The sequence below is a fragment of the Chiloscyllium plagiosum genome, unplaced genomic scaffold (assembly GCF_037043375.1).
Source record: "Chiloscyllium plagiosum isolate Xiang-an unplaced genomic scaffold, Cpla_swu_hap1 HiC_scaffold_15, whole genome shotgun sequence".
Taxonomy (NCBI): domain Eukaryota; kingdom Metazoa; phylum Chordata; class Chondrichthyes; order Orectolobiformes; family Hemiscylliidae; genus Chiloscyllium; species Chiloscyllium plagiosum.
In genome coordinates, this window is record NW_028270153.1 from 38,377,349 (window position 1) to 38,397,967 (window position 20,619).

At 39.8% G+C, this 20,619-nt stretch overlaps 1 protein-coding gene across 10 annotated transcripts in view; it reads left to right on the forward strand.

Annotated features, from left to right (window-relative positions):
- The window catches only part of LOC122560108 (extracellular sulfatase Sulf-2-like), a 305,717-nt gene that overhangs the window by 139,388 nt on the left and 145,710 nt on the right, over positions 1–20,619 (forward strand). For 3 of the 10 annotated variants that reach the window (XM_043710352.2, XM_043710353.2, XM_087994903.1), the window contains one exon: positions 15,676–15,768. The exons of 5 other annotated variants lie outside the window; for them this stretch is intronic. The gene's annotated coding sequence lies outside the window, so the exon portion shown is untranslated. Of the gene's footprint in view, positions 1–308; positions 448–15,675; positions 15,769–20,619 lie in introns of those variants that run through there. 2 more of the 10 variants (XM_087994900.1, XM_087994901.1) reach the window with 2 other exon arrangements.

Sequence of the window (20,619 nt, forward strand, 5' to 3'; positions counted from 1 at the left end):
CATTCTTTGATTACTAATGGAAGTGAACAGCAGGTTTCTGTTTCAGTTTTTGGCACTATTCCAGTATTTGGTTGCCTGTTGTAGGATCTCTGGTATACAGAGAGACAACATAGCTTAGCACTTGGATTTTAGTAATCTGTGCTCAGACAGGATTTTATGTAATATTTTAGAAATTTGACTTTCAGTAATGATGGAAATGATTTAAACAGCCACAGTTAATCTTCCACTTCAAAACATTAGTGATGTAAGAATTGTTTTTGTTATCTAAAAATTTGTATTTGATGGATATGTTTTACTCCTGTTTACAGTACTGTACAGTGAACTGGTGAAATTTATTTATTTGTGAGAGGAAGTTTTGAATGACGGCCATGATTAGTGTTTGGATTCGAAGGTGTGATGGATGCTAATTGTCATTTTGGAACAGTCCAGTCATCCTACCCCACACTGGTATGTTCCGTTTTAATTAATTATCTTTTCTAATTTTTTTTCATCTCCAATCAGTAACAACAGCAAGAAGAAATCAGCAGGAAGTTGTCACACTCAATAACATGCAAGAAGCTGCATCGGCTCATTGTAACTGAGCAGCTGCTGTGTCTGAATAGGATTGGTGATAGGATATCATTTGGAACCTCTATATTCTTCAAAATCTGACATTGTAAAACATAGAAGTACCAAAATGAAATTTGAACTCCACAGAATGAGGCTGCAAGTAGGCAATTGTTTCAAAGCTATTTCCATATTATGAGCTACAAATGTTTGCACGTTTTTCTGTTTTATTGCTTGATTTGTTTTGGTTTAATTATAATATGCAAATCAACACCGCTTTTTGAATTATGAGAGTCTGAAGTGGTCTCTGAGCTATTGCTAAGGTTGATTTCTGGTCGAGGTTGAACTTTCTCATGAGTGTGAAGCACAACACTAGGCAAAAAGGATCTCCCATCACTGACAGTGAAATGGCAGTAATGAACACATTGTCTACACTAGTAGTTAAAAATCACACAGCACCAGGTTATAGTCCAACAGGTTTAATTGGAAGCACACTAGCTTTCGGAACGACGCTCCTTCATCAGGTGATTGTGATGAAGGAGCGTCGTTCCAAAAGCTAGTGTGCTTCCAATTAAACCTGTTGGACTATAACCTGGTGTTGTGATTTTTAACTTTGTACACCCCAGTCCAATACTGACATCTCCAAATCATACACTAGTAGTGTGAGTGTTCTCTGCTGGGTGGCATTAAACAGGTTTCTTTGTGGTTCCAACATGTCTAACTGTCCCTTGCTAACCTTGATATATAGATAAGATTATGTTATGGCTGTACAGGAAATTGGTTAGACCACTTTTGGAATACTGTATTAAATTCTGATCTCCCTGCTATAGGAACGATGTTGTGAAACTTGAAAAGTATCAGAAAAGATTTACAAGGATATTGCCAGGGTTGGAGGATATGAGCTATAGGGAGAGGCTGAATAGGTGGGGCTATTTTCCCTATAGTGTTGGAGGTTGAGAGGTGACCTTGTAAAGGATTATAAAATAGTGAGGGGTGTGGATAGGGTGAACAGCCGAGGTCTTTTCTCTGTGGGAGGAGAGTCCAAAACTAGACGGCATAGTTTAAGGTCAGAAGGGAAAGATTTAAAAGGGACGGAAGGGGCAACTTTTTCAGAGGGTGGTGCGTGTATGGAATGAGCTGCCAGAAGAAGTGGTGGAGGCTGGTATAGTTACAACATTTAAAAGGCATCTCGATGGGGTATATGAATAGGAAGGGTTTAGAGGGATATGGGCCAAGTGCTGGCAAATGGAACTCGATTAATTTAGGCCATCTGGTCAGCATGGATGAGTTGGTCCGAAGGGTCAGTTTCTGTGCTGTATATTCCTGTGACTCTATAAAATAAAAATATGGATTTTGTGCAGTGGGAAATTAGTGAACTTTCTTATTATGAGTATTCCATAGAAAAAAGCTTGAGATATTGTATGAAGCTGCTAGGGTTCGAGAGATCACTTGAGTTAGTTTCAGTATACAGCTGTATTGACCTTTTTATTGAGGTAAAAGTTTTTTTTAAAACCATGCCTGCCTGGGAGAACTTGGTCAGACAGAGTTAAAATCTCCTGAACACTTTGCCCGAAAAGGTGTCTCATAAATTTAGCTCCAATGGTATTATGTGGGTCCTCCCAGATATTTCGGCAAAAGGTGAATCTGTGAACCTTTTACCTGTGAACATCTGCCCCCAATCAGCTTTTGAAAGTTCTTGCCTTATACAGTCAAAATTACTTTGCCTTCAATCTAGAACTTCAACTTTTAGATTCAGTCTATGTTCCTTCTAAAAGCAAGTGAAGGCATTGGCTTCAAGCCCTGGCATTATTTGGGTAATTTGTGCCCCAGAAGCTGCCAAACCCCAGCAAAGCTGTACCATTACAGCTACAACACTGGCATCTGCCCAGTCATGTGGAAAATTGCCCAGGTATGACTTAAATTTGAAAAGTGGAACGAATCCAACCTGTCTGGTCACTGCCCCATCAGTCTACTTTCAAACATCTTCAGATTATTGGAAGGTGACATTAACAGTGCTATCAAATGGTACTTAGTCAGTAATTCACTGCTCACTGATCTTTCATTTGGGTTCCCCTTAGGCTCCTCCACTTCTGATCACATTATATCATTGGTCCAAACACAGATTAAGGATCTAACATTCAGAAGTGAGATGAAAGTGACATGGAGGCAGAATTTGATCAAGTGTGGCATCAAGAATCTCTAGCAAACTGGTGTCAATGCGAATTGGTGGGAAAAAAGTCTTCACTGGTTGAAGTCATATCTAGTTAAAAGCAAGATGGCTGTGGTTGTTGGAGGCCAATTGTCTAAGCCATAGGACATCATTTGAATGAGTTCCTTGGGGGAGTTCTGCTCCCCTAACCAGACCTAACCAGTTCTGCTTCATCAATGACACCATCCCCACTCCATCTCACACGCCCTGACCCTCTCCCGCCCCAATTCGGTCAGAAGTGGGAACGTTCACTGTGAAATGATCAAATTCTGGAGTGAATTATGTTAAAATGCATGGACGATATCTCGGGCTTGGACTGAGAGGGGGCGAATAATAATTTTGCTACATAAATGCTGAACAATTGCCATCTCCAACCTTTCCTGCAAATGGGTTTTCTTTAAACAGTAATTAAGGATTACTCTAGTGTTACATGTTGGACACAGCAATAAATTCTGTCAAGATACTGAGTATTAAATTGACTAATTCCCAAAACAGTTATGACATTTAAGTAGCATGCTACCGTCCCATGTTTGTTACTGTATCACAGCCACCTTTGTGTTGTGGACAGCTTGTTAAATTAGTGCCTCAATTTTTTTAAAACGTGATTTCTATATGGAGACCTACCTGCACTTTTAAGAGACCTCTTGTAACTGTGAGGATTGAGTTGAAGTGTGTTTGGTGAGAGAGGGGTTAACAAAACCTCCAGGTGTATGCTGAATATTAATGAAAAGGAACAGTACAATTTAATGCCAGGAGTGTTGTTCCAAGAGCATTGATTCTGTATAAGAAGTTCTCCCATGTGTTATGACTAAGTTAGAAGGTGTGAACTGACACCCTTGTTCCACCTGGAATTCAGTTAAAGCAGAGTCTGAATTTAAAAAGGAGATGAAATTGCCAATAAAATAAATTAGTTTATGTATAGAGCTTGGAGTCAGAAATAAGCCTGCCAGGTTTCTTAAGTTAACAAGTATTAAACTAGTTTTATTTATAAATCACTTGGGAAAAGATACAAAAATGATTAACACAAGGTTTTAAATATACAAATGTCTTACCAGCCATTACTGCTGATGATCAGATCTTAAAGCTTGCTCATGTTAAAAATAAAGTCGCAAACTAAAATTATTCAAGGATTCACAGCTTGTTTACAGCTGAGGGGTCACTTTCTACAATGGAACACTGAGGGAAATGCTGAGCATTCCGAGCTGGAAATGTTTGAGGAACAGTTTCAGAAATGACTAAGAATTTTCAAATCACCAGTGACTCTGAGAGCCAGGCAGTCAAGCTGAGAGATTCCCTTCTGTAATTGGATTTCTACAGAGAATGAGTTGGGTAGCTTCTCCCTCTCTCAGCAAGCTGAAATTCAAACAATATCAAAACCAAAGCTATAAATCCAGGCATGTGATTTCCAGTAAATCTGTCCAAGCAATTAGCTTAAGACGTATGAGTTAAAAAAAGGACACAGCATCCTTTTAATAGCCCCTTTTCTTTGTCAAAAAATATCTCTATTAGTCTTTACAAATGAAGCACAGTCCTCAATTTTTTGAACAGAAATCCTCCCAAAAAATATGATATTTATAACTATATCATAGCTTCCTCAACACTGGACTAGACCAGGCCTAACTATAATGTCTAGGCAAAAGTGAGGACTGCAGATGCTGGAAACCAGAGTTTAGATCAGTGTGGTGTTGGAAAAGCACAGCAGGTCAGGCAGCACCCGAGAAGCAGGAAAATCAACTTTTCGGGCAAAAGCACCACTCTGATCTAACTACAATGCCTTAACACTCTAGCCCTTCCACTTGCACGGAAATGTCCAGTTTCCTTACTTGCTAGTCCAGCTGTCTTCTCTTCAACAAGGGTCAATACAATGGTGTGAGGTATATCATTGCCAGTCTTGGAGTGCTCCCTTGTATTATGCACTTTCTTTTCCTTGCAGGCAGAGACGAATTGAGTGCCATCTGAATGGGCACCTAATCCTTTCAGGAGTATGCAGAAAGCTCCTGTGACTTCACTAGGTAGTATTTCTCTCTCCCTCTTTAATAGGTGGACCTCAAACTGCTTGAACTAGTTTCCACATTCATATCCATGTTTTCCATCTTAAACTGAGGCCTAGAACCAAACTCCTGTGTAGCTTTCTTCCTTATTGTCATAGCTTTAATGCTTGAAGCTTTTTATAAGAGCCATTTTGCTAGGGAAAGTGGCATAATGTAATAACTAGAGAGCACATGGGGTTGTTGAGTCTTTTGCATCTCCGGACCCAATCATATTGATAGACTGAACAGTTACTAACTTCCATTGCTACTATTTGATAAAAGTAGTCCTTATTCTGAAGAGTAGCTAAAGTTCAGCAGTAGAAAATCCCTTCAGGAAATGTAAGAAAGCAGAAAAATGAGCCGCCTTAAAATGTCACAATCAACTGACGTTTGGCCAGTTTAATTGGCATTATTTTAAAAGTAAAACTTTGAAATATTTCAATACTTCCTTATGGTTTTAAAAATGGAATAATGACCATTAGTAGCTTTGCAGCTAAACCTATCCTTGTGCTAATTAGCTTATCCCTGTATTGATCAGAGTTAATTTACAACAAAGACAGAACATACATTTGTAGTTCATTCTGTGTCTAATGATACTACTTCACTTGCTGAGTGCTTCAGCATATTCTGTTTTATTGCAGACTTCTGACTCAGTTTTAGAATATTTACATCTGGAATATTTGTCTGGTTTTGTAAGCTACTTATGTTCCAGAAACAAACATACCCTTTTTCCATAGTTCATAACAGCAGAATGGATAGTTTACCAATACTTTATAGGAGTTCACTTCGGTTATTCCTTAAATTTTTCTGAATAATTCAACTTGTAGATATTTAAATGTTATACAATGTTTCAATGCTTAATGCATTCCTTTGCTGTGCACAATGAGAAGTTATGGGAAAGATAATTTTTATAGAATAATAAGGTGTAGCTTATTGGAAACCCAGTCAATTTGAAGAATACTTTGTTAGTATAAGGTGCCAAATGATTTATGCTTTGCTTTGGGCTTGGAACAAAGAATATGATCTGAGGAACTATTCACTAGAGACTGTCTAAAGACTTCACTACAGTATTACACAAGATCATTAGCAGGCGCCTGGAGGTTGAATGATGATGGATACTTTATAAGCCATGGTAAAGAAAGCCTTAACTAAATTCTGATCAATTCCAACTTAATGGCTATAATAAAGTTAGTGTTCAAGCTAATGTAAATAATATCATGAGCAATGCTTTCTTCAGAAGATGACAGGTTGCACAGTAATGAATTTGAGGGTTATGCATTCATCATGACTTTCAGCTCGATGGAATTATTTTGGCATTTGTTCAAGATAGATGGAAGACAAATCTTCACTTTTTTTAGTTTTATACCCTTACTTTTTAAGTATATTCATATTTCAAATAAATAAAAACAAAGTTACATTCCTGTAATAAAGTTGCCAACAAGAAATTGTTCTGATTGAACAAAAAATAATTTTGAGACTTAGCCTGTATTTCATGTTAATTTAAATGTAGCTGTGATAGCAAGAATGTGGGCGCAACATGAAGGTATACATGTTGAGAACTGGTGAGGGCATTAATACACAATACAGCTGTGGAAATGTAGATAGGGCACATAGCCACAAGTATGAATGTATGTTTTGAAGGAACAAGTGCTGAGCACTGTGAATGCACGATACAGATCTAAGTTTAGAAACAGATTATTTGAGTATATGTTAGTTGAAATTTCACTCTTAAATTGTTGTTAAATGTTGTTCCAAAAAGTATTCAGCATTGTGTTCCTAGTGTATTCAAGAAATAAACCAAGTGATGGAATTGTAATGTTCTGAGCATCTCATTTTAAAGTTATTCAGGAGCAAGTCTCATGGGGCTAGCTGACCTCCAGACCCAAGTTCTTCAAAGGTGTTCCCTCTACACCAAATATCTATCCAATAATACTATCCCAAATTGATTCCATTATTATTTGTTTTCATCTTCACAATTGATCTTATCATTTGTGAACTGTAAGTCCTTTCTTAAGTGTCATTAAATCTGACTTTCACGTATGTGGTGGCTTTTGTTCAGTCACTAGTGCTGACTGCTGATCTAATTTATAAGGAAATGTTTCACAGATCACATTGTTGCAGTGTCTATATTGTGTTCATCATATAAGTCGAGTATTACTTTGAGTTAAGGGAACCGAATTTGACTTCCAGAAATAAATAGCTAGTGCATAGTTTTTTTGAAATTGTAATATTTTTAAAATTGTAAAAATTGTAAAAAATTTAATTTCAATAGAGAGTTTGGAAAATGTTTGAACCAATGATCTCCAGCAGTTGGAGTAATTTGGAGGAGTATGGTACCCTTTTAGATTGATAAGGGAGAGCCCAAGTGCCCTTTGGAGTTGTTGAGAGTAATTATGAAAACATGTAAAATGAGGATAACCTCATGGGAACAGGCAAATAATTTAAAATATTTAAATCCACAAGCTATTATTAAAAAAAAAGACTTCCTACTATGTCTAAATGCAGCTTCAATAGACGGTTACTTGTGTAGGCCTGAGGACATCTAATTATAGGATTAGAACTGCATGACTGATGCTACAATCTATCATTATCACAGTGGGAGGCCTGTAAATTCACTGCTTTTGCTGTTTGAAGTACTTCGAAAGTGTTGCATATGGGATTGTGAATGTAAGAAGTTGTTTTTGTAAGGTTACTTGAAGGCACTTAAATATATTGAATGATTTTTAAAATAGTAAAGCCACCAATATGCAATCTCCTCTCATCTGATTCCTGCAAGCTATTCATGGTGGAACCTGGCTAAACTTGCATGCATTCTGTCATGGCAAAGGTTGCAGGCTGAGAAGTGGCATGTTTTGGTCACAAGGTTGTATAAGATAAGGGACCATGGGAATGAACAGATGATCATGGATTGTCGTGGAGGGTATGAGAGACCATGGGTTGGGCGGGCAGCATAGCTTGATATGGCGGATATGAAGGACCATGGAAGGTATTTGGGGTGATAATGTGGCATGAGTTGGCATGGATGGGGCATGGGGAGTGAGGTTCTGAGAGTGGTGAGGGTTAACATGGGTGTTCTTTCGTGGTATCAATTTCTTCTGGTATAGCTGAGGAAATGTCTTCATAATGACCAAAATGGCCCTTTTCACATAATCTGTCTCACTATTGTATCCAGGTAGAGTGGGCTCGACTCCTACTTTCCCAGAATGAAATATTGAAATGAAATATTCCCACTGAAACATTTTCTGTTGGGTTGCATTAGCAATGTGAGGAATGTTCTAGCCTCAACAGGAAAAAAAATCACGTTAAACTGTGTGAGCACACCAATCACAGAACCAAAGGGGCCACATTGCCCCTTGAATTGAAGGATGGGATACTGAGGAAGAGTAATGTTGAATTATTGTATTAAAAGTAAAAGTGTTCTAATTTTTCAGGAGGCAGTGTATTTCTCGTTAGTTGTTGTTTCATTAAATACAGCAATGTTTTGCCTATTAACATGCATGAAAAAACTTGTTGTCATAAGACTGCTGTGTTTACTTCAACCAGAATTTTGATAACTGTATCCCTGTATAATTGTGGTTTATCATTAATTTTGACTCAGTACTCAAACACATGCTCAAACAATTATGACCCATATGAAGATAGAATTCTGTGAATCTTGTTTAATTCTGCATTTTTAAAAAATGCCTGTGGATCATCATGTTTCAAGTATCAGTACATTAAACAGAGTATTGAGATTGGGAGTGTATTTACATAAATGTTTTAAGAATACTAAATCTGCACTTTCAAACTCCTAACGCTACAGATTTGATTGTTCGTTTGCAACAATACCTCTGCAGCTGTCAGTCTGCTCCATTGTTCTTACTCTTCTGCCTTAGAAGCCCAAATTCCCAGTATTCCCTTCTATCTTGGTATGGTTGCTGCCCTGATTTGAAGATAATATTGTGGTGCCAACTATTTGATGGGCTAACAATGTAAGCCAGTATAAGTATGAAGAATGACTTCAACAATGAGTAGGATGTTGGTTTGACCAATAGTTGCTTCCTATATGAAATAACTCCCAGAGGCCAGTATCCCATCACCTTTTACATCAGAGTCCTTGTCACTGATCAGCCAGCTCTGAGTGAACAGAACTTCTGATATTCCTGCTTATATCTGTCAGCCAGGGCTCCCTGATCGAGGCTCTTAATTTTGTCTAATCAAAGAACTCTTATTCTGTGGGGTCCACCTGGCTGACCATGTTACAGCCACTACATCTCTATTCCATTCGGAGTCCAAGGACATAGGCTGGTTTTTTCTTGATGTTGCTCCTCCTGGGGAATTTTAGCATCGGGTCAGGTTCCTCCAAGTCTGCCTCTGATAGGGGTGGGGCATGTGCAAAATAGCTCACCTCTTGTGCCCAGTGTGTCACAGAAGAAATTCTCTTTGGGTGACAAAGGTGTCAAGGCAGCGAGATCTGCCATGTCCATCTCCGATTCTAAAGTATCTTTAATGTTTAATGGAGAGGGAGAACCAACAGGTTCCAGAAATGTCAGAAAGGCAGATTCCTACACCATTTGAAAGTTTGTTGCTTCCATATCGTCCACTTGTACCCACCTCACATACCCAAACTTTGTACATCACTGGACCAGAACTCCAATCGACCATGGCTGTTACCCATGCAGGGCTATTCCTGTGGTTCCTACACCAAAACTTCATCCGCTGAAATCAACTTCATCTCTCACATAACTGAGTCTTGTGTCCGGCATTGATGTTCCTGATGCCTTTTCATCCTCCCCTCCCCCTGATGAGATCTAATCTGGTGTAGATTCTCCTTCCCATTAGCAACTCTGCTGGAGCTATCCCTGCAGTTTCATGAGGCATGATCCTATAATCAAATAGGAACTGATACAGTTTGGTATTGTGGTGTAAAATTCCAAGCAGTGGAATGTGGTGAAACGGTTAAAAATTATGTCCCAATACATGTGTGAATCTAACCGGAATGGAGGTGTTGCTTAGTCCCGTGTGAATCTTCTTATCTGTATGTAACCAGAATGGAATGTGTTTTTTAGCCTTGCTCTGCTGTTCACATGAATGTTTATATCTGGAAAAGAGTATATCAGCTGGAAAAGTCTCCAGTTCGGTGAGTCTGCTCCGGGGTTACGTTTAACCGCCGAGCGTGGGTTGTTGGCAACCGCTCTACGAGAACTGACAGCTCCCAGTTTTGGTAACATGTAGAGTGAGTATAAGCCAGACCCGTTGTGGCGACGCTGCGGGGAATAAAATGCCCATATTCTAGCAGACTCGCCTCTTGGTCGTTTGTTCTGTGTCAGACTACTCTCCTACGAACCTGACCTTGAGAATTTTTTAAAACAGGTATCTAGTGAGACTGCAGGCTGTTTCTTTAAGCCTGCCTTCAAGTTTGAACTGCTCTTCTCTGCCAGACCATTCGGGTGGTTTGGTGTTGTCCTTGCAAAATACTCAAATTTCCTGCTTGTAAATGATGATCCATTATGTGTGACCAATACTATCAGCAGTCTGTATATCGCAAAAGATGCATGCAGTTTTTCTCACGTTGCTCCTTCATTTGACAAATGAATTCTTTGCATGTCCAGCCATTTTGAGTGGGTATCCACAGTGACAAAGAAATTGAGCCCATGAAAAGACCTACATAATCAGTGTAAACGAGTCCAGGGTTTATCTGGCTGTTCCCACAAATGGAGGAGAGCTGCTTGTGGTAACTTTTGTCCTTGTTCACACTCTGGGTACTGCCCCACCAACATAGCTATGTTTGCATCCTGTCCTGGCCACCAGGCATAACTTCTCATCGACATTTTAATTTTGGAACCCTCTGAATGACCCTGGTGGAGTTCAACCTGTATCTGGCGGTGACCTTTGCTCGGGACAATCACTCTTGCTCCCCACAATAGTATGCCATCCTCTACTGTGATCTGGTTTCTCTGGGTCCCAAAAGATTTGAGTCTGGTTCTGACAGCCCTTTGGTTTCCCCCATCACCACCAGCTGTTTCAGTTTTGCCAGGACTGGATCTTTCTGTGTTCAAAGTTTGATCTTGTCAGCTGTGAATGGAAATATGTCCAGAAAGTTTGAATCTATTATGGACTCTTCTGGTGGTGTATCTGTTAATGGAACGTGGCTCAATGTATCCGTTACGTTCCCTCCCTGATGGTGTTCCATTTTGCAATTAAACGACTTAGTATTAGAGCTCAATGCTGGATTTGACCTGAAGCTATGGGCAGCACTGTCTTGTACTCTTTAATTAGACCTAGCAAAGATTTATGGTGCATTATTATTACAAATTTATATCCATAAAAGTACCAGTGAAACTTTCTGACAACAAATAAGACCGCCAAACCCTTCCTTCCTCTATCTGAGCATATTTATGCTCTGTGTTAGCCAAAATCCTGGAAGCGTACACTAATGGGTGTTCCTCTCCATTGAGCCACCTAATATTAACCAATGCTGCAAGGGGAGGCATTGCATGTCTAAGATTATTACAAGATCTTGCTTGGGATCGTAGTGTACCAACATTTCAGAGGATAATAACTATTTCTTCACTTCCTTGAAAGCTATGGCTTGGCTATGCTGACCATTTCCAAGGCTGATCCTTTTCTTTGATGAGCTGATGCAAAGGTGCCACAATAGAGACCAGGTTATTTATGAACTTTCCATAATAGCTCACAAGCCCGGGGAAAGACATAAGGTCCGGTATTGATATGGGAGCCAGGACAACTTTGATCACCCTCACTTAATCTTCTGACAGGTGTAACCCAATCCTGTTGACTGCCTGGCCCAAATAGGTCACTTGGGGTGCCTAGAACACGTTATTCCCTTCTAAGTCATACACCCACCTCGATAGACTTCTGAGGATTAGGTCCAACGTCTCTAAGTGCTCCTTATTGGTCTTCCCTGCTATTAGCACATCATCCAGATAAATGGCTACCTGAGGTAGACCTTGTAAAATGTTCTCCATTCATCCGCTGAAAAGTTGTCCAGGCTGACGATATCTCAAATGGCAATCTCATGTATTGGTACAAACCCTTATGGGTATTAATTATAGCATAATTCTGGGAATCCTCATTTAACTGCAATTGTAAGTATGCATGGCTCACACCCAGCTTCATGAAAGACAGTCCCTCCCTGCCATCTTAGCATATAAATCCTCACTGTGAGGGATTGGGTATTTATCCAGCTGTTACCATTTTTAAAATCCTCACAAAGGTGAACCAACCTGTCAGGCTTCATAATCGGTACAACCAGTGCTAGCCAGTCTGCAAGCTGGACTGGTTTGATGAATCCTTCACTTTTCCCCCTTCTGATTTTTGCCTCTATTTTTCCCTATAAAGCAAATGGCATTCATTAGGCTTCGCAGAATCGAGGTATTGCTTCCAGTCAACGCACAAGGTGGCCTTAGAGATTTTGATGGTCCCTATTTGGTCCAATTAGGGAACTTGTACTCAATGAAGTCTACCTAGCTGACCTTGTTGCAATCACTACAGTATATATTCCAGATGACATGGAGCCATTTTGAGAGATGTTTCATAAACTGCGTGTGTAGTTGATGAGGAAGACATAATCGAAGATTCCAAGCTGTAGAACAGAGAGCCAAATATACTCCAAGACTTGAGACATTTGCCAATTTATACTCCAATCTCTGCTAAACTAACAGAAGTATTACGTTCAAAAATATTAATGCCTGCTCAACAATGGTGGCGTTTTCTAATGAATGCAACTAAGTGTGCCAGGAAAGCAAAATTTGAAGGAAGAAAGCTATAATTACAGAGACTTGTAAGAGGGACTGAAATGTTTAAAAGCATTTTTCGACTTGAATTACATTTTATCTCACTAACTACACTGAATTACATTCTGAATTTCAGAAAATGTATTCAAATTTTAGATGTTACTAAATTGTTATGTTGCTGTTTGATTTGCCAAATTTATGCTCAAGATTAGAATTAGGTTTAATGTCACATTGCTGGCATGAGTGCAGTGGAAAGTTTACCATGTTGCCACGTTGGTGCCACCATGGGTGCAAGGTAAAAACAATGACTGCAGATGCTGGAAACCAGATTCTGGATCAGTGGTGCTGGAAGAGCACAGCAATTCAGGCAGCATCCGAGGACAGGCAAAATCGACGTTTCGGGCAAAAGCCCTTCATCAGGAATAAAGGCAGAGAGCCTGAAGCGTGGAGAGATAAGCTAGAGGAGGGTGGGGGTGGAGAGAGAGTGGCATAGAGTACAATAGGTCAGTGGGGAAGGAGATGAAGGTGATAGGTCAGGGAGGAGAGGGTGGAGTGGATAGGTGGAAAAGGAGCTGGGCAGGTCGGACAAGTCCGGACAGGTCAGGGGATCGAGTTTCTGGAGGTTAGAAGCTAGGATGAGGTGGGGGAAGGGGAAATGAGGAAACTGTTGAAATCCACATTGATGCCCTGGGGTTGAAGTGTTCCGAGGCGGAAGATGAGGCATTCTTCCTCCAGGCATCTGGTGGTGAGGGAGCGGCGGTGGAGGAGGCCCAGCACCTCCATATCCTCGGCAGAGTGGGAGGGGGAGTTGAAATGTTGAGCCACTGGGCGATTTGGTTGATTGGTGCGGGTGTCTCGGAGATGTTCCCTAAAGCGCTCTGCTAGGAGGCGCCCAGTCTCCCCAATGTAGAGGAGACCGCATCGGGAGCAACGGATACAATAGATGATATTAGTGGATGTGCAGGTAAAACTTTGATGGATGTGGAAAGCTCCTTTGGGGCCTTGGATAGAGGTAAGGGAGGAGGTGTGGGCGCAGGTTTGCCTTGGATAGAGGTGAGGGAGGAGGTGTGGCCTTGGATAGAGGTGAGGGAGGTCAAGTCCACGCCCCCCTATGACCCACCCTCCCATCCTGGCACTTTCCCCTGCCACTGCAGGAACTGTAAAACCTGCGCCCACACCTCCTCCCTTACCTCTATCCAAGGCCCCAAAGGAGCTTTCCACATCCATCAAAGTTTTACCTGCACATCCACTAATATTATCTATTGTATCCGTTGCTCCCGATGCGGTCTCCTCTACATTGGGGAGACTGGGCGCCTCCTAGCAGAGCGCTTTAGGGAACATCTCCGAGACACCCGCACCAATCAACCAAATCGCCCAGTGGCTCAACATTTCAACTCCCCCTCCCACTCTGCCGAGGATATGGAGGTGCTGGGCCTCCTCCACCGCCGCTCCCTCACCACCAGACACCTGGAGGTAGAACGCCTCATCTTCCGCCTCGGAACACTTCAACCCCAGGGCATCAATGTGGATTTCAACAGTTTCCTCATTTCCCCTTCCCCCACCTCATCCTAGCTTCTAACCTCCAGAAACTCGATCCCCTGACCTGTCCGGACTTGTCCGACCTGCCCAGCTCCTTTTCCACCTATCCACTCCACCCTCTCCTCCCTGACCTATCACCTTCATCTCCTTCCCCACTGACCTATTGTACTCTATGCCACTCTCTCCCCACCCCCACCCTCCTCTAGCTTATCTCTCCACGCTTCAGGCTCTCTGCCTTTATTCCTGATGAAGGGCTTTTGCCCGAAACGTCGATTTTGCCTGTCCTCGGATGCTGCCTGAATTGCTGTGCTCTTCCAGCACCACTGATCCATGGGTGCAAGGTACCTAGGTACATGATTTTAGGCAAAGTGAGGACTGCAGATGCTAGAGATTAGAGTCAAGATTAGACTGGTGCTGGAAATGCACAGCAGGTCAGGCAGCATCTGAGGAGCAGGAAAATCGACATTTCAGGCAGGGTCCCTTCATCAGGAATGCTGATTTTAGGAATAGATTAGAAAAATAAAGAAATAAATAGTTCTGCACTACAGTCCTTCAAACAAACCTTGCCAGGCCAAGTCTCCAGTCCATGCTGAACTCTGATTACATGGTAGTTTAAGTAATGGAAATTAAAGCCATTAGAATTTTCCAAAGGAAATACTGATACACATTATTAATTCATGCAGTCATTAAGAGGCTGCAACTTTCTGGAAAGGATGTGTATTCAATAATCTAGCGCCAGAAATGATAGACAATGATGCCAATATTAGCTCATTAACATTAGGTTACTCAATATAAGGTTTCAAAGTGTTTAGTCAAAGTAGATTTTGAAATAAACTTATTTTTTTAAATTGAAACCTCATAAATTGAGTTTAAACAACACATAAGTAGTCTTTTGATATCACAGAACTTGCGTATTGCTTAAAAAAACATGTTTGTCAAAGCTTTGTTTTGCATTCATCAGAAAAGTTTGCAAGAAATACCAGAATAAAAGAAAAACAATTTATACTGAGTTTATCAGAGTGCAGATTGACTAGCTGGTGAGTGGATTATGATTTGTTGAGGCATTACAATAGAGACTGTAGTAGTAAAATGATAACTGACAGTTAATGACCAAGATTTGTTTTAACTTTGCAATTATGAAGGTGGACTTTGATTAGGCAAGGTACTGCCCTAAAATATGAACCAGAGAATGGCTGTTCAATTTATAACTGACTTGAAATGGGCACAATATGTATTTTCTTTGTTTGTAAAGAATAACACCGTGAGCATTAACATGTAGCTTTAAGTTCATACAAGTCTTGTTATACTGCGAGTCTGACTAACAATCCTAAATTTGTTGACAGCATAATTCTTCTCACATTCTGCATTAATCCTCTGATTCATTGAAATACAAGAAGAGTCCTCCTTTTTCAAAAAAGGAGATATTTAATCCTGTAAATAATTGCAGCAAATAGTGCTTGTTGTAAATGACATGAGAAGTTGAGAATTATGAATTGAATTTCAGTTAAGAACGTAGAAAGCACAGCAAATGATACACAACTCAAAGAATTTTAATTTTTAAAAATCATTTCTTTTCTCTTTTTTTATTGCTGAATTACCCACCTCACATTCCAAGTCTTCCAGGGTTATGGCCCTCTAGGACATATTGAAACGCTTTAGAAAGCAGGACATCGTTCTACCAGATAAGTGACCTCATTTTTCACATCAGGTACATGCCATATTTGGAAACTGTATTTTGTGTACATACGGGGTTCTACAACCCAAAATGTGTTCCCTAATCTATAAAGAAGAGTGCAGGAAAGTGATATGTGCTGGCCTTTGATGAGCCTCCCAGCATTTAAAGTTGTATTCAGCAGCTAATGCTTTTCTTTTTGTCTCTGGCTTCCAGCTCGTTGCTCAACCCTCATTGATCAGAATGATTGACCTAACTCTCCATGTTGCAAGTTAGTATTGTTGAGGTCTAGACTATAATTATGAAAACTTTCCTTTCAAACAGAAAGATGACTTGAGGTATTTAAATCGGTAAGCAGCTCTCTCAATTTTAAAAGATGCAAAACTCTTGGCCACACATTCAGAATTTCGCAAACGTATTCTCTGAAAGCATCACTCCCTCTAAACAAGCTCAGATGGTCACCTATGTTTTCTTGTCCTGCTCACCCCACACTCTCTAAAACTTTGGTGATCAATGGAGCTCAATATCATCCATATACCCCTAGACTTCAAAATGGCATCCAAGACACACAAGGTTGTGGGGTAGCTGTTAGCACAGGCTGTGTGCGCCCACCAGAAATATGTCAAGCAGAAAGACCACTAACATTGTCTGCAGTCTATAAATCAGATGACAGAGGTGGAGATTGCCATCAGAAAAATGTCATCAGTAGTGTTAAATGTCACCAACTGGGTCTTTAGCTACGTTAACCAGCTGCCTGAACATTTGGCACGGTCAGCCTCTCTCTGCATCTGGTTCCACCATCAGTAAAATGGCACAATGGTGAAGCTGCATTAAAGAGCTGTTCTGTGATTTGTTTTTTAAATGGCCCATGTCTCCCAATTCACATCCTGGTATTGGTAAAATCCTGTCCGTTAGATTAGAAGACTAAAGGCTTGCTGTGGTAACAGGTTTAAATGGGAGTCATCAAGGAGGAAAGAGAGGGAGAGGGGAGAGGACTGCCAGAGGTTCGTTCCAACTAGCTGCAGGCAAGGCTGCCAGTGGTTGAGCAATTACTGTTGGGAATGCGCGAGAAATCTGAAATAGAGTGAGGGGTCCCAGAAGGTTGTGGCACTGCAGGAGTTTACAGATGTATGGACAGGCAAGGTCATGGTAGCATTTCAAAACAAGGATGAGAATCTTTAAATAAAGGCATTGCTTCGGCAGGAACCAGTGTAGGACAGGCAACATAGGTAAAGGTAAAATACAACCTGATGAAATTTAAGATTTAGTTGAGTTTTGAATGAGCTGACCTATCTCCCTATAAATAGTGCCATAGGCACAATTTTATTTCCAGAAAGGTGGGGCAAGATCAATTCTTGCTGGCCGTGGTGGTATTTCAGAGATCGCTGTGGAGTAGGACTGGTTTGAAGGCCTATCTCTGTTCTGAGATTTGCTCGGTTGTGTTAAAATCCACTAGATCCTCTAGCCCTCCCCTTCAGAGCCCCTCAGGTTTCCATCCAGCTTCAATTTCCCTCTGTTCTTCTTATTCTGCACACGACCTCCCTATTCACACATCTCCTACACCTTTTTGTGTTCTTCATGATTCCTCCATTGCTGCATAGCAGCTCCTTGACATCCCACTCCCTCTATGTATAGCCATTCAGCCAGTGTCCACTATGTGCAAATATAAAAAAAAACATTTCAGACAATGTGTTGGAGATCTGCTCTTGAAAAGAGCTCTCATTCATGCAACTAATTCAATAAATATTAACCCCTCAAATGGCCAAGCTTTAGTCACCCTTCTAAAAGTGCTGAATTTTTAGGAGGTAAAACAAAATTACCTGTTAAGCAGCAATAATTGTAAGAGGCTCAAGGACATGGATTTTACATTTCAGAATGGCATTCTTAAATATGATCTACGCACTTTCAGAAAGGAAATTATTTTTAATGATCATGTGATCCATTCCAATGTAAACTTCAATCTAATACAGATCTAATACAATGAATTCAATGTGAGGAATAATAATTGCTTCATATTTTAATCAATTTTGTGAAATATTAAAAAAATGAATAAGTATGAATGATGCAGTTGTTGGTAATATTTTAAATTGAGATTGAACTAGCTGCAAAATTACCACTATCTAACATGATTAGATAATTGTTTATTGCATCCATAAGGTAGCTCTCTTCAGTGTTTTGATATTGCTGTTAGTTCAATGGGTTAATGCTTTTGAGCAAATAGAGAGAAATGTCTCACAAATGTGTAAAGCTGTCATCCTCCTACTGTAGTATCAGGTAAAAGTAATTTCTAGGCTATTTGAATTTTAAAATGTTGCTGTAAGATTTTTCAATCAACTCTAGTTAAACCCTTAAAATATTGAAGTACTTTTGTTATCCTTAGAATGATCTATTGATGCAAGTGAAATGTCCACTCATCTGAAGCCATACATCTTTCTTTCAAGTTATTTTAGTATTTAAATATTCCTGCATTTGTGTGTTTTTTCACAATGGTTGGGATATAAACAATGGTCATACCATAAATTTAAACTGTGACATTATCACATACATTGTGAACATGTACACTCCAATGTTCAATCTAAATATTATAATTCATGTAATGTTCTACTCAAAGGGGGTAAACAATGAGACATATTAACAGAGCAATGTAAATGTTTAAAAATGCAATTATGGTGGGCGAAGGTGTTTCTTGTCTTTTATTATATAAATGGCCTGTAAGATTCAGTTTGTTACAGATAATGAAGTCTTTGTGAAGGCTTGAACATCAATTTTGAAAAGATAATAAACATGTTAATGCCTTGTTTTTGAATTCCTGTTAATATTTCTTCAGAAATTTGTCTGAAGCAGAAAAAAAAATTAATAAATAAAGTGAATAATTTTGTTAGATTTCCTTCATTTTGTTTTAAAAAATGTAGATGTGGGTAGATAGTGGTAGCATAATAAGAGAAAGACAGGTTCCATTACTGTTAAAGATGGCATATTTTAAGAGTTGGACAGGAACTGATTGGAAGCCAATGTAAAATTGAACATTGGTTCAATTAAGTTTTGTTCCAAGTGAGCAGCAATATTAGTGCCCAAGGTCCTAGCATCAACTCCTTCTCTACTGTGCTGGCTCAAAGGGTTCATTGTGGAATACATAAAAATTAGGTCATTTTTGCTTAAGAGTGAAGAATAAAGTATACTCAGCTTAAATCTATATGGTTTAATAGTACAATTTTATTTTGTGCATGTTCTAATTTCCCTGCATGGTTTTTGGGGTCTATTTTATTCAAATAGTTGATGATCTACCAAATTCAGGAATTCACTGTGTTGGGTACAGAAGTGTCAGTCCCTGTTCCCTGGATGAGTGCCAAAGTACATTTTTTGTGCCATAACTCCAAGCTAACACAACTTACATTTTAATTGGCCACTGCATGTGCCAGCAACAATGCTACTTTGAAGATTGCACAGTGGGAAGTGGTTGAGTCTAGCAGTCAGACATTCTCGATTCTGAAACATTCAATCTAGTTTCCTCAAGCTATGTCATTTAGTCCATAATGTGCATCGACAAAGATCCCATGTTTGGATTCTATGTTGTTTTCCCACGTAAAATTGCACAACCACAAAATAAAAATGTGTGGATCTGTATTTGTGAAAAATGGATGCATAAATTGTATACACCAGCCTTTTCCATCCCAATTTTCCATACAAAATGGAGCATGTTACCCAAACTTGTTCTAATGGAGTAAATATTCTTGCATTTCATAGGCCTATACCTGTTGACGCTGCAGTTTTGAAATGTTAAATTTCAAATGGAATTTTTTTTGTAGGAAGCATGCTTTAGAAATAAAATATTTTGTTCTTTTCCCCACTGCACCTGGCAGATGGGCTTCTCTGTCAGATTGGTTGTAATTGTCTTCATGCTGAGAGATTTACTGTTCACAGCCTTCTGTTTTCTGCCTCCTGATAGAAACCTAGCTAAGGATTTTCTTCTGTCATTTGCAAAACCAGCAAGCCATACAGGATGATGTAAAAGTCAGGAACCGTGAAAACATTTTCTATGTGCTTGCATCAAAAACAAGCTCCAGAACTACCTTTGTGTTGTCTGTCATGTCCATCATATCTAGGTCCCTGCAGTATTTCAATCCTACAGAAACTGATAACTTTAACTTGAAATTCACTTTCTTTTGAGTTCTGAATGGATAACAGAAGATTCAATATTACGTTTTTCACTACAACAGCAAACTAAACAAACTAACACAGTTTTAGTCGACAATTTATACTTTAGTCCAGAAAAGAAAAGATTTTCCTTTTTATTTTATGTTCAGCATCACCGAAAGAAAGACAGTTTCACTTTATGCTGTTCTTCAAGAATTGAACGTCTACATAAGTAACCGTGTTGCTGAACAAAGAGACCTAAGGCTGCAGGTGCATAGTTCCTTGTAAGTGGAGTCTCAGGTAGACAGGGTGGTGAAGAAGGCATTTGGCATGCTTACCTTCATTGGTCAGAACATTGAATAGAGGAGTTGGGATGACGTATTGTGGCTGTACAGGACATTGGTGAGGCCACTTTTAGAATACTGCATACAGTTCTGGTTGCCCTCCTACAGGAAGGACATTGTGAAAATTGAGAGGGTTCAGTAAAGATATACAGGGATGTTGAGGTTTGGAAGGTTTGAGATTTAGCGAGAGGCTGGGGTTGTTTTCCCTGGAGAGTCCAAGACTGAGGGATGACCTTTATAGAGGTTTATAAAATCATGAGGGATATGGTGAGGGTCAATAGCAAAGGTCCTTTTCTTAGGGTGAGGGAGTCCAAAATTAGGGGGCATCGGGTTAGGTTGAGAGGGAAAAGACTTCAAAAGGATGTGAGGGCTAATTTTTTTTTTACACAGTGTGGTATGTGGGTGGAAT